This window comes from Chaetodon trifascialis, chromosome 3 (assembly GCF_039877785.1).
Source record: "Chaetodon trifascialis isolate fChaTrf1 chromosome 3, fChaTrf1.hap1, whole genome shotgun sequence".
NCBI lineage: Eukaryota > Metazoa > Chordata > Actinopteri > Chaetodontiformes > Chaetodontidae > Chaetodon > Chaetodon trifascialis.
The window spans coordinates 32,592,623-32,604,917 of NC_092058.1; the positions used below are offsets into that span (position 1 = coordinate 32,592,623).

The 12,295-nt window shown below is 44.1% G+C and overlaps 1 pseudogene; it reads left to right on the top strand.

Moving 5' to 3' along the window:
- The first annotated feature begins 542 nt into the window (after nucleotides 1-542).
- On the top strand, nucleotides 543-12,016 carry LOC139328697 (THAP domain-containing protein 6-like; annotated as a pseudogene).
- The last annotated feature ends 279 nt before the right edge of the window (nucleotides 12,017-12,295 follow it).

Below are 12,295 nucleotides of genomic sequence, written 5' to 3' on the forward strand. Positions count from 1 at the left end.
GCTATTGAGCAAAAATAGAGCATTTTTCATATTAAATCTGATTATTATTTTTCAGAAACTTTCAATGCTGCTTTCAATGGCTGTGTCTCACACAGCCCAACTAGACAAGTGATTCTGCACTCATTTGGGGTCATTAGGTCACATGACCCCAGAGCTATTGAGATAAAACACAACCATTTTTGTGAAGCTCAACTGCACAGGCACTTCATTTTTGGGGGGTTATTCCTGGCAAATACAACAATTCCACAGATCTGTGATGGCATGTCTCAAGGCTGCTGCATCCATCCAATAATTAAAATTTTTGTGGCCTTTCTTTACATATGGAAGCTGCAATGCTAAAAATTTAAGAGATTTGTCTTTCAAGGAATTTTAAAATCATTTAAATAGTATAAATTAACATCCCAGAAAGACACAAATGCAGACAAAGTGCAAAAGTAAAATCAGCAAAGAAATAAGTGAGTTACTCAGGGGTCCCACGACGCATGCAGGAAATCTGATAAGAATGTTTTGGGGTGTGGTCATTGTCGTGGAGGAGGTCACAAATGGAGCTGGGGCCATTGAGAGCCTCAAAGGTGATCAGGAACAACCTGGACCGGACTCTGAAGGAGACAGGAAGCCAGTGCAGGTCAGCAGGATCACAACTGAAAGGAACAACTGTCACAGAAAAACGTCTCTCACTGAGATAGGAGGCGAACCACTGCAGGGCCGCTCCTGAAACACCTGCCAAGTCTCTGAGCCTGTCAAGAAGAATGCCATGATCAACATCAGGCTTCTTAGAGCAGGTGAGCAGTCATTAGGCTGTAGACATGGAAGGGACATGTGTAGAGAGAGGTAAAGTTGTCCATATTGGAGGAGACAAATGCATAAACAGCCATCTCCAGTTACAGCTTGGGGATGTTCTATAGGGGGAAAAAGCTGTTGCAGCAAAAAGCCTTCAGAAGAATTTTTTTTCACACACAAAAACATGTTGATCAAGATGCATCGACTGGTCAAAGTGCACACCAAGTTTCCCCATACTGGGATGGACGTTGCTTATCAGAGAGCTCAGATGTTCTGGAACCCTGGCACCTACACTGTCAGGAGAAAGATCAACACCTCAGTCTTAGCCGCATTAGATCAACACCTCAGTTTTAGCCACATTGAGTTGCACGACGTTCTTGGACATCCAACCCTCAATGGTGGCGAGACATTCCAGCAGAATGCCGAGGCTCTGCATGTTGTCAAGACTTAAGGAGAAATGAAGTTGGATGTCATCACGTAACACTGATAGGAGACATCCGGGAAGCTGCTGATGAGATGACCAAGGGTGAGCATGTAAATAGTGTCGGTGCCAGCACTGAACCCTGAGGAACCCCACAGAGAAGAGGAGCAGGATCAGAACTGAAAGGAACAACTGTCACAGAAAAACATCTCTCACTGAGATAGGAGGCGAACCACTGCAGGGCCGCTCCTGAAATACCTGCTCAGTCTCTGAGACTGTCAAGAAGAATGCCATGATCAACCGTGTCAAAAGCTGCACTCTGATCCAGCAGAACCAGGACTGAACATCTGGGTTATCGGGCACTCTGGCTTCCTCCCACAGACCAAAAACATGCTCATTAGGTTAATTGATGACTCTAAATTGTCCGTAGGTGTGAATGTGAGTGTGAATGTTTGTTTGTCCTTACATGTGGCCCTGCAATCAGCTGGTGACCGGTTCAGGGTGTACCCCGCCTCTCGCCCATTGTAGCTGGGATAGGCTCCAGCCCCCCGCAACCCCGAAAGGGATAGGCGGTATAGATAATGGATGGATGGATGGATATTCTCTTATGGAATTTCTTTAAATATTTTCATACATATGATTGTGTGTGTTCAAAAGCCCCTTATGACAGAGAAAAAACAAAGGAAGCATACGTCGCCCGGATTGGCATCACCGGGGCCCCACCGTGGAGCCAGGCCTGGGGTTGGGCTCGCTGGCGAGCGCCTGGTGGCCGGGTCTTTGTTCACGGGACCCGGCTGGGCACAGCCCGAAGGAGCGACATGGGCCCGCCTTCCCGTAGGCAGTAATGCGGCCGCTGTACCGGTCTGTCATGGTGAAGAAGGAGCTGAGCCGAAAGGCGAAGCTCTCGATTTACCGGTCAATCTACGTTCCTACCCTCACCTATGGTCATGTACTTTGAGTCATGACCGAAAGAACGAGGAGGGTACAAGCGGCTGAAATGAGTTTCCTCCGCAGGGTGGCGGGGCGCTCCCTTAGAGATAGGCTGAGGAGCTCTGTCACCCGGGAGGAGCTCAGAGTAGTCGCTGCTCCTCCACATCGAGAGGAGTCAGTTGAGGTGGCTCGGGCATCTTTATCAGATGCCCCCTGGACGCCTCCCTAGGGAGGTGTTCCAGGCATGTCCCACCAGGAGGAGACCCCGGGGAAGACCCAGGACACGCTGGGGTGACTATGTCACTCGGCTGGCCTGGGAACGCCTTGGGATCCCCCCGGAAGACCCGGCCCCGGATAAGCGGGAGAAAATGGATGGATGGATGGATGGATGGATGGATGGATGGATGGATGGATGGATGATGTGTGTGTGTGTGTGTGTGTGTGTGTGTGTGTGTGTGTGTGTCTACACACACACACACACACACACACACACACACACACACATATATGTACATATATATATAAATCTGGTTACTTGTTAGTGCATGGAAACAGTTTTGCTTACTTGTGACGGTTTGCGAGTGGCTTTTTGGAATTTTTCAGAAAGCTTCTCGTAAATAGCACCAGTTCCGTGGCGGCCAAGGTCACCTATAATATAAGCAAATTTATGAATGTAAACAATAAGTATACAGTTGAATCATAATATGTACAAAAGTGCTAAAGCTGACTTACCTAGTAAAAGTCCTGACCAAAGCGCTGCCTGGGGCAGAAAATATTTGAAGAGCTTTGGGATAAAGTTTGGGCAGTAGTACACATTTGGCACTCCATGTGTATCCAATTATGCTTGCTGGATTACTTCTTTGAAATGCATGTCAATTGGTGTTGGACCCAAATCAACCTGAAACATAATGAATTTTTAAAAATGTTTGTCTTTCCAAAAAATATCATACTAATTGTACTCTTCATTTAGTCTCTTGACAACACAGTCGGCTAATTTATTACATCAATACTGCATGACAACTGTGGCCTTAAAATTTGAAAATATAAATTTGTCTAAGAGGAGAGCACTTACCACAAAATCTTCCTCTAAGATGGCAGACTCATTCATGAGGGCATTCTCAGTAGAGGTGAGAAGGGTGTTTAGGTTTTGAAAATTCTTCTCCACATTTTCACCACTTGATGGACTCAAAAAGACCACTGTTGCACTCACTACAATTTCATCCAGTTGTTTTAGTGTAGTGGCCTGAGTCAGGAGTCCAAACACATGCATGCAGAGATGGTAATGATTGCCAGCACTGTGAGAAAAAAAGAACACAATACAAATTATTAATGGTGGCAAGATTACATATAATTCAAATGTAACAAACACAAATTACATTCGAAATAAGTTTAAGAAATTTTGAAAGACATTACTGTTTCTTGCAGAGGTCCTTCGCATTTTTCATGATGTGACAACGATGTAAAATTGGCAGGTTGAGCGTTGTTTTGTCACCTTTACCTGTCACGATATTGAAATAGTGTGTCAGAAGCTCGGTTAGACCACAGAGGTTCTGTGCAATTGATTGCATCAGTACTGCTGACCCATCGCATACATACATTGCAGCTCTTTGGCGAATTTTCCTTCCATGTGTCTTGCATGCGGTGATGAAGGATCCTAAAAAGTATGATATGGATGAAGTCAAAAAAGTTGCAACTGGCACTGGTGAGCACCCTTTCAGTGGATGTCGTACGAGTAGTTCATAGATGTAGTAAGGACTAGTCTCTCCTTTGCCCTTTTTCACAACACTGCCTGTTGCATCAAGGTAGACGATGTCAGTCTTTGATCTTGAATGAAAGAGGTCGATGGTTTTACTTGACCAGAGCATAACACCCTTTGGATGAAGGATACTTTTTTGAATCATTTTTTCCTCTGGATGCTTTTCTTTTTCTGACATTAACTGGATGCTGATCATTTCATTACTGTGTATAGTCTTTTATTTTTCCTGAGTGTGTATGATATTGTCCTTAGGACTCCAGTGGCTGGCACTTTATCCCTACATCCAGACTCCAATACATCAGTTTCCAGCTTATTCAAGCTTTCAAGAAAAAGGCTTCTTGGAAGTTTTGACTCGAGTTTCTCAGCAATGGAATATCTGTCATCGGCTCTGATCAGTCTTCTTCTGAGCATTTCCATACGATGTTGCACCATATCCCCATGAAAAGAAACAACAGCCTTTAAAGATTATTCATTCTCCACTGTCACATCCACTTTGACATTGCAGTCTTCAAAAAGGCAATATCCTGAGCAGTGGAACTGAGGGCTGTGAGCGAGGCTGCCAATGGTTTTCACTGTGTGATATTTAAATCCAAAACTGCAAAATGGATGAACAGTCTGTATGTCTTTTGCAATTACATTTGTCCACTGTAGTGTTTTGAATTGTCTTTTTTCTTGGGTCCTTCGAAGGTTTCTCCAGTCATCCCGGGATATATGAAAAAAACATGGTTCTTTGGGCAGTGTGTGTGTGAAAAAAATATTTTCTTCTGAAAAGCTGGACAAAGATGTTGAAGAACTGCTGGTACTCTCCGGTACTGGAAAAGATACATATATATATATATATATACATATATATAACAGGTACATGGTTTTCACTCTCCCAAGATAGACAGAAACAGAATTTAATTATTTAAAATTTACCTGTTGGCTGTCTTGTGGTGGGGAGTATGTGGGATGACTCGGTGATGAAATGTCTTGGACTCTCTCAAGCAGAGAAACAGAACTGGCCGAGTCCCAGGCCTTTTGGTGGTCGACTTGGTCGTCACTCGAACTCCCGGCATCCTGTGAAATCAGCGTTACGAAAGAGGACATTTGCAAATTGTTATGGGTGACAGGAATGCTGCTATGAGAGTGTAACTTCTCCGTATTCACAGGAAATCTTTGAAAAAAAAAAGGTCTTCACCTGTTGGCTGTCTTGTGGTGGGGAGTATGTGGGATGACTCGGTGATGAAATGTCTTGGACTCTCTCAAGCAGAGAAACAGAACTGGCCGAGTCCCAGGCCTTTTGGTGGTCGACTTGGTCGTCACTCGGACTCCCGGCATCCTGTGAAATCAGCGTTACGAAAGAGGACATTTGCAAATTGTTATGGGTGACAGGAATGCTGCTATGAGAGTGTAACTTCTCCGTATTCACAGGAAATCTTTGAAAAAAAAAAGGTCTTCACCTGTTGGCTGTCTTGTGGTGGGGAGTATGTGGGATGACTCAGTGATGAAATGTCTTGGACTCTCTCAAGCAGAGAAACAGAACTGGCCGAGTCCAAGACCGAATCATTTTGATTGTCATGTGTGGTCACTTTCGGCTTTCATGCTAATGTAGTTCAAGAAAATAAGTTTTGAAATGTACGGAGCCCGAGACATGACATAGGGGAAAAATAAATTAATTGTGGCCACGAAATAGATAAAGCGTGCGCAAGAAATACTACTTCGTTCCCTTGAAATACTAATTCTGCGTGCGTGTGCGCGCAGATGTTTGTGTATGTGTGTGCCACACAGACGATGTGTGTGCCAGGTTCCCCGATAGAATTTGTTGTTTGTTTGATTGTAGCAGCTCTTAACTTCCGCTGCCACACGGGCTGCGCTGAGCGAAATTTTTGCGTTTGGTTGATAGAAGCCTTGCATATTTGCTGCGGCCAATTTTAGAGCTATGTCTTTGATGGCAGCTGCCATAAGTGGCTGTAATGTAGCATAACTCCTCCTCTCTTTGTAGGATTGGGCGGTAATCCGGTAATAAAGTATCCCGCGGTATCTAAAAATAGCAACGTATCAGTTTCATTACCGTCATTAAAAAAAATGCTGCGCACATAGGTCTATAGGTGCCTAACATAATTGTAGCGCTGTCATAATAAAAATGAAGTCCACTCCGTTCAATGTATCTGGTTGAATTTTTACTCGAGAAAAAGGTGACTATGCAAAAGTACATGCTACAAAAAAAGAACTTGAGCAGTTTTACAGGTGTTTTAACACAGGTATGTCCAGGCGCTCATATGGGCGCGTCTGGGCAGAGTACCGTTATCTCATCCAAACATACTGTACGGAGAAACTCCTCTGTTGAAAACACTTTTTCAGCCTTTTTTCTGCTTGCTATTGTTCTTAGCTCTCATAAGAAGACGAAATGCAAATAAAACAGTAAAATAACACTTCAGGCTGCTCAGCAGAGTCCTCTGTGAACGCTCTGCTCATGCACGAGACCGAGCGGTGAAACTAACTGCATAGTTACGCCGGTCAATAGCTCAGCGACCCACCCAAAGTCACCATAGTAACATCAATGACGATCCAGAAGGAAGTAACCCCAGAGATAGGTTATTGCGTGAGGAGCGCTCCCTCCATTCTAGAAACCTCCTTTTTATGTAAACAAGCAGGACCTTCGTGATTGATCTCAAACTAACGCAGAGTCGTAGGAGGAGACATTAGCAACGTTTTTTCGGGCTGCTAGCTCGCCGAGTTTTCATCGCACAGTGTGGAGGCAGACATCTTCGTGATCATCAGACTCTGTGCTTTCATATGATACAGGGTTTTTGTGGTTTACATGAAGTGGTGAAATCAGCAGATGCAGTTCCGTTGACGTGCGCTATTTTCATGTTTTCGTTACATTTCGTTTGGGTGGCAATGCTTGGTGAGGTTTTTAACTGAGTTTCTCCCCGTAGTTCTGGTATACTAAAATTTAGTAATGCTGCTTCTTTGCGTGAGCATTGACCGTCTGAACTGCGCGCATGTCATGCTGCCCTGCAAAGTGATTTTTAATTAGTCACGGTAATACCGTATACCTCGGGAAAATGTGGGGAAATTTTGATGGTAACAAAATTTGGATACCATCCATCCATCCATCCATCCATTGTCTTCCGCTTATCCGGGGCCGGGTTGCGGGGGGAGCAGTCTGAGCAGGGACGCCCAGACTTCCCTCTCCCCGGACACTTCCTCCAACTCTTCCGGGGGGATCCCGAGGCGTTCCCAGGCCAGCCGAGTGACGTAGTCACCCCAGCGTGTCCTGGGTCTTCCCCAGGGCCTCCTCCCCGTGGGACATGCCTGGAACACCTCCCTAGGGAGGCGTCCAGGGGGCATCCGATAGAGATGCCCGAGCCACCTCAGCTGACTCCTCTCGATGTGGAGGAGCAGCGACTCTACTCTGAGCTCCTCCCGGGTGACAGAGCTCCTCACCCTATCTCTAAGGGAGCGCCCCGCCACCCTGCGGAGGAAACTCATTTCAGCCGCTTGTATCCGGGACCTCGTTCTTTCGGTCATGACCCAAAGTTCATGACCATAGGTGAGGGTAGGAACGTAGATTGACCGGTAAATCGAGAGCTTCGCCTTTCGGCTCAGCTCCTTCTTTATCACGACAGACCGATACAGCGACGGCGTTACTGCAGCCGCTGCACCGATCCACCCGTCAATCTCACGTTCCATCTCAATTGGAATACACCCAACTCTATCTCTTTGGCTCCGCACTGTCCAGGAAAAAAAGCAGCATTGAAAGTTTATGAAAAATAATAATCAGATTTAATATGAAAAATGCTCTATTTTTGCTCAATAGCTCTGGGGTCATGTGACCTAATGACCCCAAATGAGTGCAGAATCACTTGTCTAGTTGGGCTGTGTGAGACACAGCTGTTGAAAGCAGCATTGAAAGTTTTTGAAAAATAATAATGAGATATAATATGAAAATTGCGCTATTTTTGCTCAATAGCTCTGGGGTCATGTGACCTAATGACCCCAAATGAGTGCAGTCTGTCTACTTGGGCTGTGTGAGACACAGCAATTGAAAGCAGCATTGAACAGTTTTGAAAATTAATATTCATATATTTCATAAAAAATGATAGATTTTGGCTCAATAACTCTGAGGTCATGTGATTTGTTGACTCCAAATCAGTGCTGGATCACTTGAACAGACGGGCTGGCTCAGACACAACTCTTTAAAAAAGCTTTTAATGGTCTCCAAAATTAGATAACATAGTTATTATAAACTGAGATTTTAATACCCTCAATACCCTGGAAGTTATATGACTTGATGACTCCAAATCAATGCTGAATCATTTTAACAGACACGCTGCTTGAGACACACCTCTCATAAAACCCCGAATTGTGTCAACATTTTGTCGTACATTATATTTTATTTTGAAAACAGTCCATGAAGTCGGTCCATTTTATCGTTGTAGCAGAAAGCCTCGGCATTAGCTCCGGAGCTACCTTGATAGTAGCGCTCGCTGAAGACGGGGAAGACGGGGAAGTTACGGTAAAGGCTGCAATACGAGCGCACCGCAAATTCAGGAGCGGCTGGCTTGACCAAGACGCAGCAAAAGATGGCTGACTTGACCACGGTGATTTGATTTTTTGTGGTGATCTCCTGTTTCATTTTGAAGATTTCATAAAGAGAGAAATGTGAGGAAGAAGTGGGAGGTCGCTCTAAGGAGGGAGAAATTCACAGCAAGTGACGCATCTGTGCTCTGTAGTGAACACTTAAGGATGGATTTCGTCCGGATCCGGAGGGTATAAATGGGCCTATAAAGAGCAAGATTTCGACCGGACAGGACAGGTTTTCCGTCTAAAGGCCCATTTATACCCTCCGGATCCGGACAAAATCTGTTCGTCCGTCCCACACGTTGCCTCCGTAGGGGGCCTTCATACCTCCGTCCGTTTTCAGCATTTTGTCAGTGTGTGCTCTAGGGGGCAATGTCGAGTCATAAATTACAGAGCCGTTGTCATGGCAACCATTGCCTTGTCAACGCTTCTGTCAGCATATACCGGCATCAGTAATGGCGTCAGTAGAGGAGGTTATTATAATGACAGTACTAAGAAATAGGAAAAAAAGAAAAAATCAGAGGTCTGCGAGGCAGTGGCATGTAAGGCCACTGAATGAAGAACTCACTCGTGTTGCCCATGCGGGAAATTAATGAAGAAAGGCATTTCTCCTACTTTCGGATGTCTGCCGCAACTTTCTACCAGTTGGTTCACCGGTTCTCTTCTTCGTTGGTTTTTAGTTTGACTCATTTTGCTCATTTTGACTCTACACTGCCCCCACGACTTCCGGTGGTTTCGAGTGGTTTCGTCCGGAGAGCTCCGGATGGCTAAGCTCAGAGCCGACGGACAAACTGATGGATGAAACAGCCTCCGGATATGGACGAAAGCATCTGTATCCGTTATTTACGGAGGGTATAAATGGGCCTTTAGAGATGGCGTTATTCATCATCTTGCTTCTTCAAGTTTCCAGATCACAATAAGGCTGTTAGCATTCTTGAAGGGAAATATTCTATTGATTACAGAGCATAAATTACTTATCATTGTGATTCTATCTATCTATCTATCTATCTATCTATCTATCTATCTATCTATCTATCTATCTATCTATCTATCTATGTCTTTCTGTCTTGTCTTCATTTTAGCCAGAAAAAAGCAGGAACACATCTGCCTCCAGAAAATCTGAGGAGAGCCTATCTGAGACTCAACAGGATGACCCAGCGGCCTCAACCTCATATTCAGAACATCAGCCTAAAGATGTGAGTATTTCAATTTGACATCTGAGCATGTCATAATGGTTTTCTAGAAGGTTAGCGGATTTAACAGCTGAAGACTTTTATAAATGATGCGAGCCCATCTGTGTCATGTGTGATACAGCTAGTAAAACATAACTCAAACAATGTTCATCTCTCCTCATCCTAGGATCACAGTTATGCAATGCCTTCCTCCCCAACCGCTTTATAGGCCAGACTCACCGGAGCTCTGGAAAGAGTTGACATATTGGAGCGAAAAAAAAAGAATGCCAAGGCACGTGAAAAGAGGGCAAAGACCAAGGTGAAGAGTCTTCTTGCACAATTAAGCGACAAGAACCTCATTAATGAAGAGCTCAAAGACAGACTTGAGTTCTACTCAGGTACAATGAAATTACCACTGTGAAATGTATTTATTAGCTAAAACGTTTAGTCATAATTGAAAGTGACTTGTGAATTTTGCCTTATACTATTTCAGATCTTAAACTCGACTTCATGGCCAGGCGGGGTCATGAGTACTCAGAAGAGCACAAAGAATTTGCCCTGACCCTCCATCTTCATAGTCCTAAGGCATACAAATACCTCAGAGACACTATGAATTTTTCCCTCCCCCATCCACATACATTACAAAGGTAGTCATAATGTTATCAAATTCAGTTTCGGGAAGTTACATCCAGTAGTATAGGCTACATGTTAAACTGCTATTTCTCAATATTTTTTTGTACAGGTGGATTTGTTCTGTGGATGACAAGCCTGGCCTGAACAAAATGGACATGCTGGAGAAGAGACGGAAAGATGACCAGGCTAAATATGGCCGTGTTGCACTCATGTTAGATTCCATGGCCATAAGAAAACATGTGCAATATAATCCACACAACCAGTCAATGTCTGGCTTTGTAGACATGGGTGATGGAAACAATGAGACTGATGTTGCTACTGAGGCGCTTATGTTCCTGGTGGTTGGCCTTCAAGGACATTGGAAGGCTCCCATTGCATATTACCTGACGAAGACTCTGTCTCCAGACACACAAAGGGTCCTTCTCACTCATGCTTTGGAGGAGCTGCATGCACGGGGTATTCAGGTGGTATGTGTCACAATGGATGGCCATGCTACAAACATCAGCATGTGCAGTCAACTTGGTTGGGGTAACCCACAAGAGCCACTTAAAACCAGTTTCCCACATCCGTCGACTGGTGACCAAGTATTTATAATGATGGACGCATGCCACATGCTGAAGTTGGCACGTAATACCATATGTAATATGTTGCAGGTAAATTATTATTGTTGTTTACCTATTTGTACAAGTTATGTCTCTGCTACTAAAAGTTAACTCTTAATATTTTTGTCTGTTCAGTTGCACATTTATTACTGGACTGGATCAACATTGTGCTGTTTGTACTTGTTTTTGAGCAGTGACCAATTCTTTCTCTGCAGTCATACAGTCTGATTGCATCTACCAGTGGACAGATAAATTGGAAGTACATCGATCAGCTCAATTATGTGCAAAAAAAGATGGATTGCATGCCGCAAATAAAATTACAGACAAGCATGTCCTCTTTGAGAACCACAAGATGAAGGTTTCCCTAGCCGCACAAAAGAGTCGCTCAGTGTCAGTGGCTCTCCGCACAATGCGAGATCTTGGGTACTCTTAGTTCAGAGACTGTGAGGCAACAGCAGATTTCATCGAGGTAATTCCCTAATAATTCTGATTGTATCATAGGTTTATTATATTTAACTGACATGACATTTATATGCCAATATTTTTTTTTTATAGATGATTGACAGTCTCTTTGATATTATGAATGGACGCAATCCTCATGCCAAAGGATTCAAAGCTCTTTTCGGTGCTTTGAATTTGATAGAGAGGAAAGCATTTTTGTCAAGAGCCAGAGAGCACTTGCTCACTTTGGTGACAAAAGATGGAACACCCCTCCACCGCTCTAAGAGGTCTATTAAAAAAGAGCATTAAAGTTGAAAGTTCGAGAAAGTTACTGCATGAGTTCATTGAAACATTTCCAGTTTTTGTTCCATGCATCGAGTTCATAAGATGCCTCATTCTGTATCAGGTTCATATGATACAGTGTATTTTCTTTTTGTTTTGTCTGCCAACATGATGCTCTTTAATTATAATGTTTTTCTGTGTCCAGTTGTATTTGTCAAAATTAACGTGTATTCAGTGTTTTTCAGGTCCCAGATGCATATAAATCTTTTTTTCCCGCCAACATCAAGATTTGTATGTGTAAAAAAGAGAGCTTGTATGAAGGAGGGATGTCGTCGTTTTCTGCCGCTTATCCGGGTCTGGGTCGCAGGGGCAGCAGCTTCAGGAGGGAGGCCCAGATCTCCGGGGGGATCCCCAGACGTTCCCAAGCCAGGTGAGAGACATAATCCCTCCACCTGATCCTGGGTCGGCCACGAGGTCTCCTCCCGGACGGACATGTCTGGAACACCTCTAATGGGAGGCATCCAGAAGGCATCCTGACCAGATGCCCGAGCCACCTCACCTCATCTGGTTAAAAAAAATTTCTGTTCTGGTTAAAAAAATTTCAATCTGCAGTTTTGTTTCCATTTGAATTGTCTTGTATTAAGTGTGTTGCAGGTCCTAGATGCTTCTAAATGGGTATGTGTAGCACACCCAAAAACTAGGTGACCAC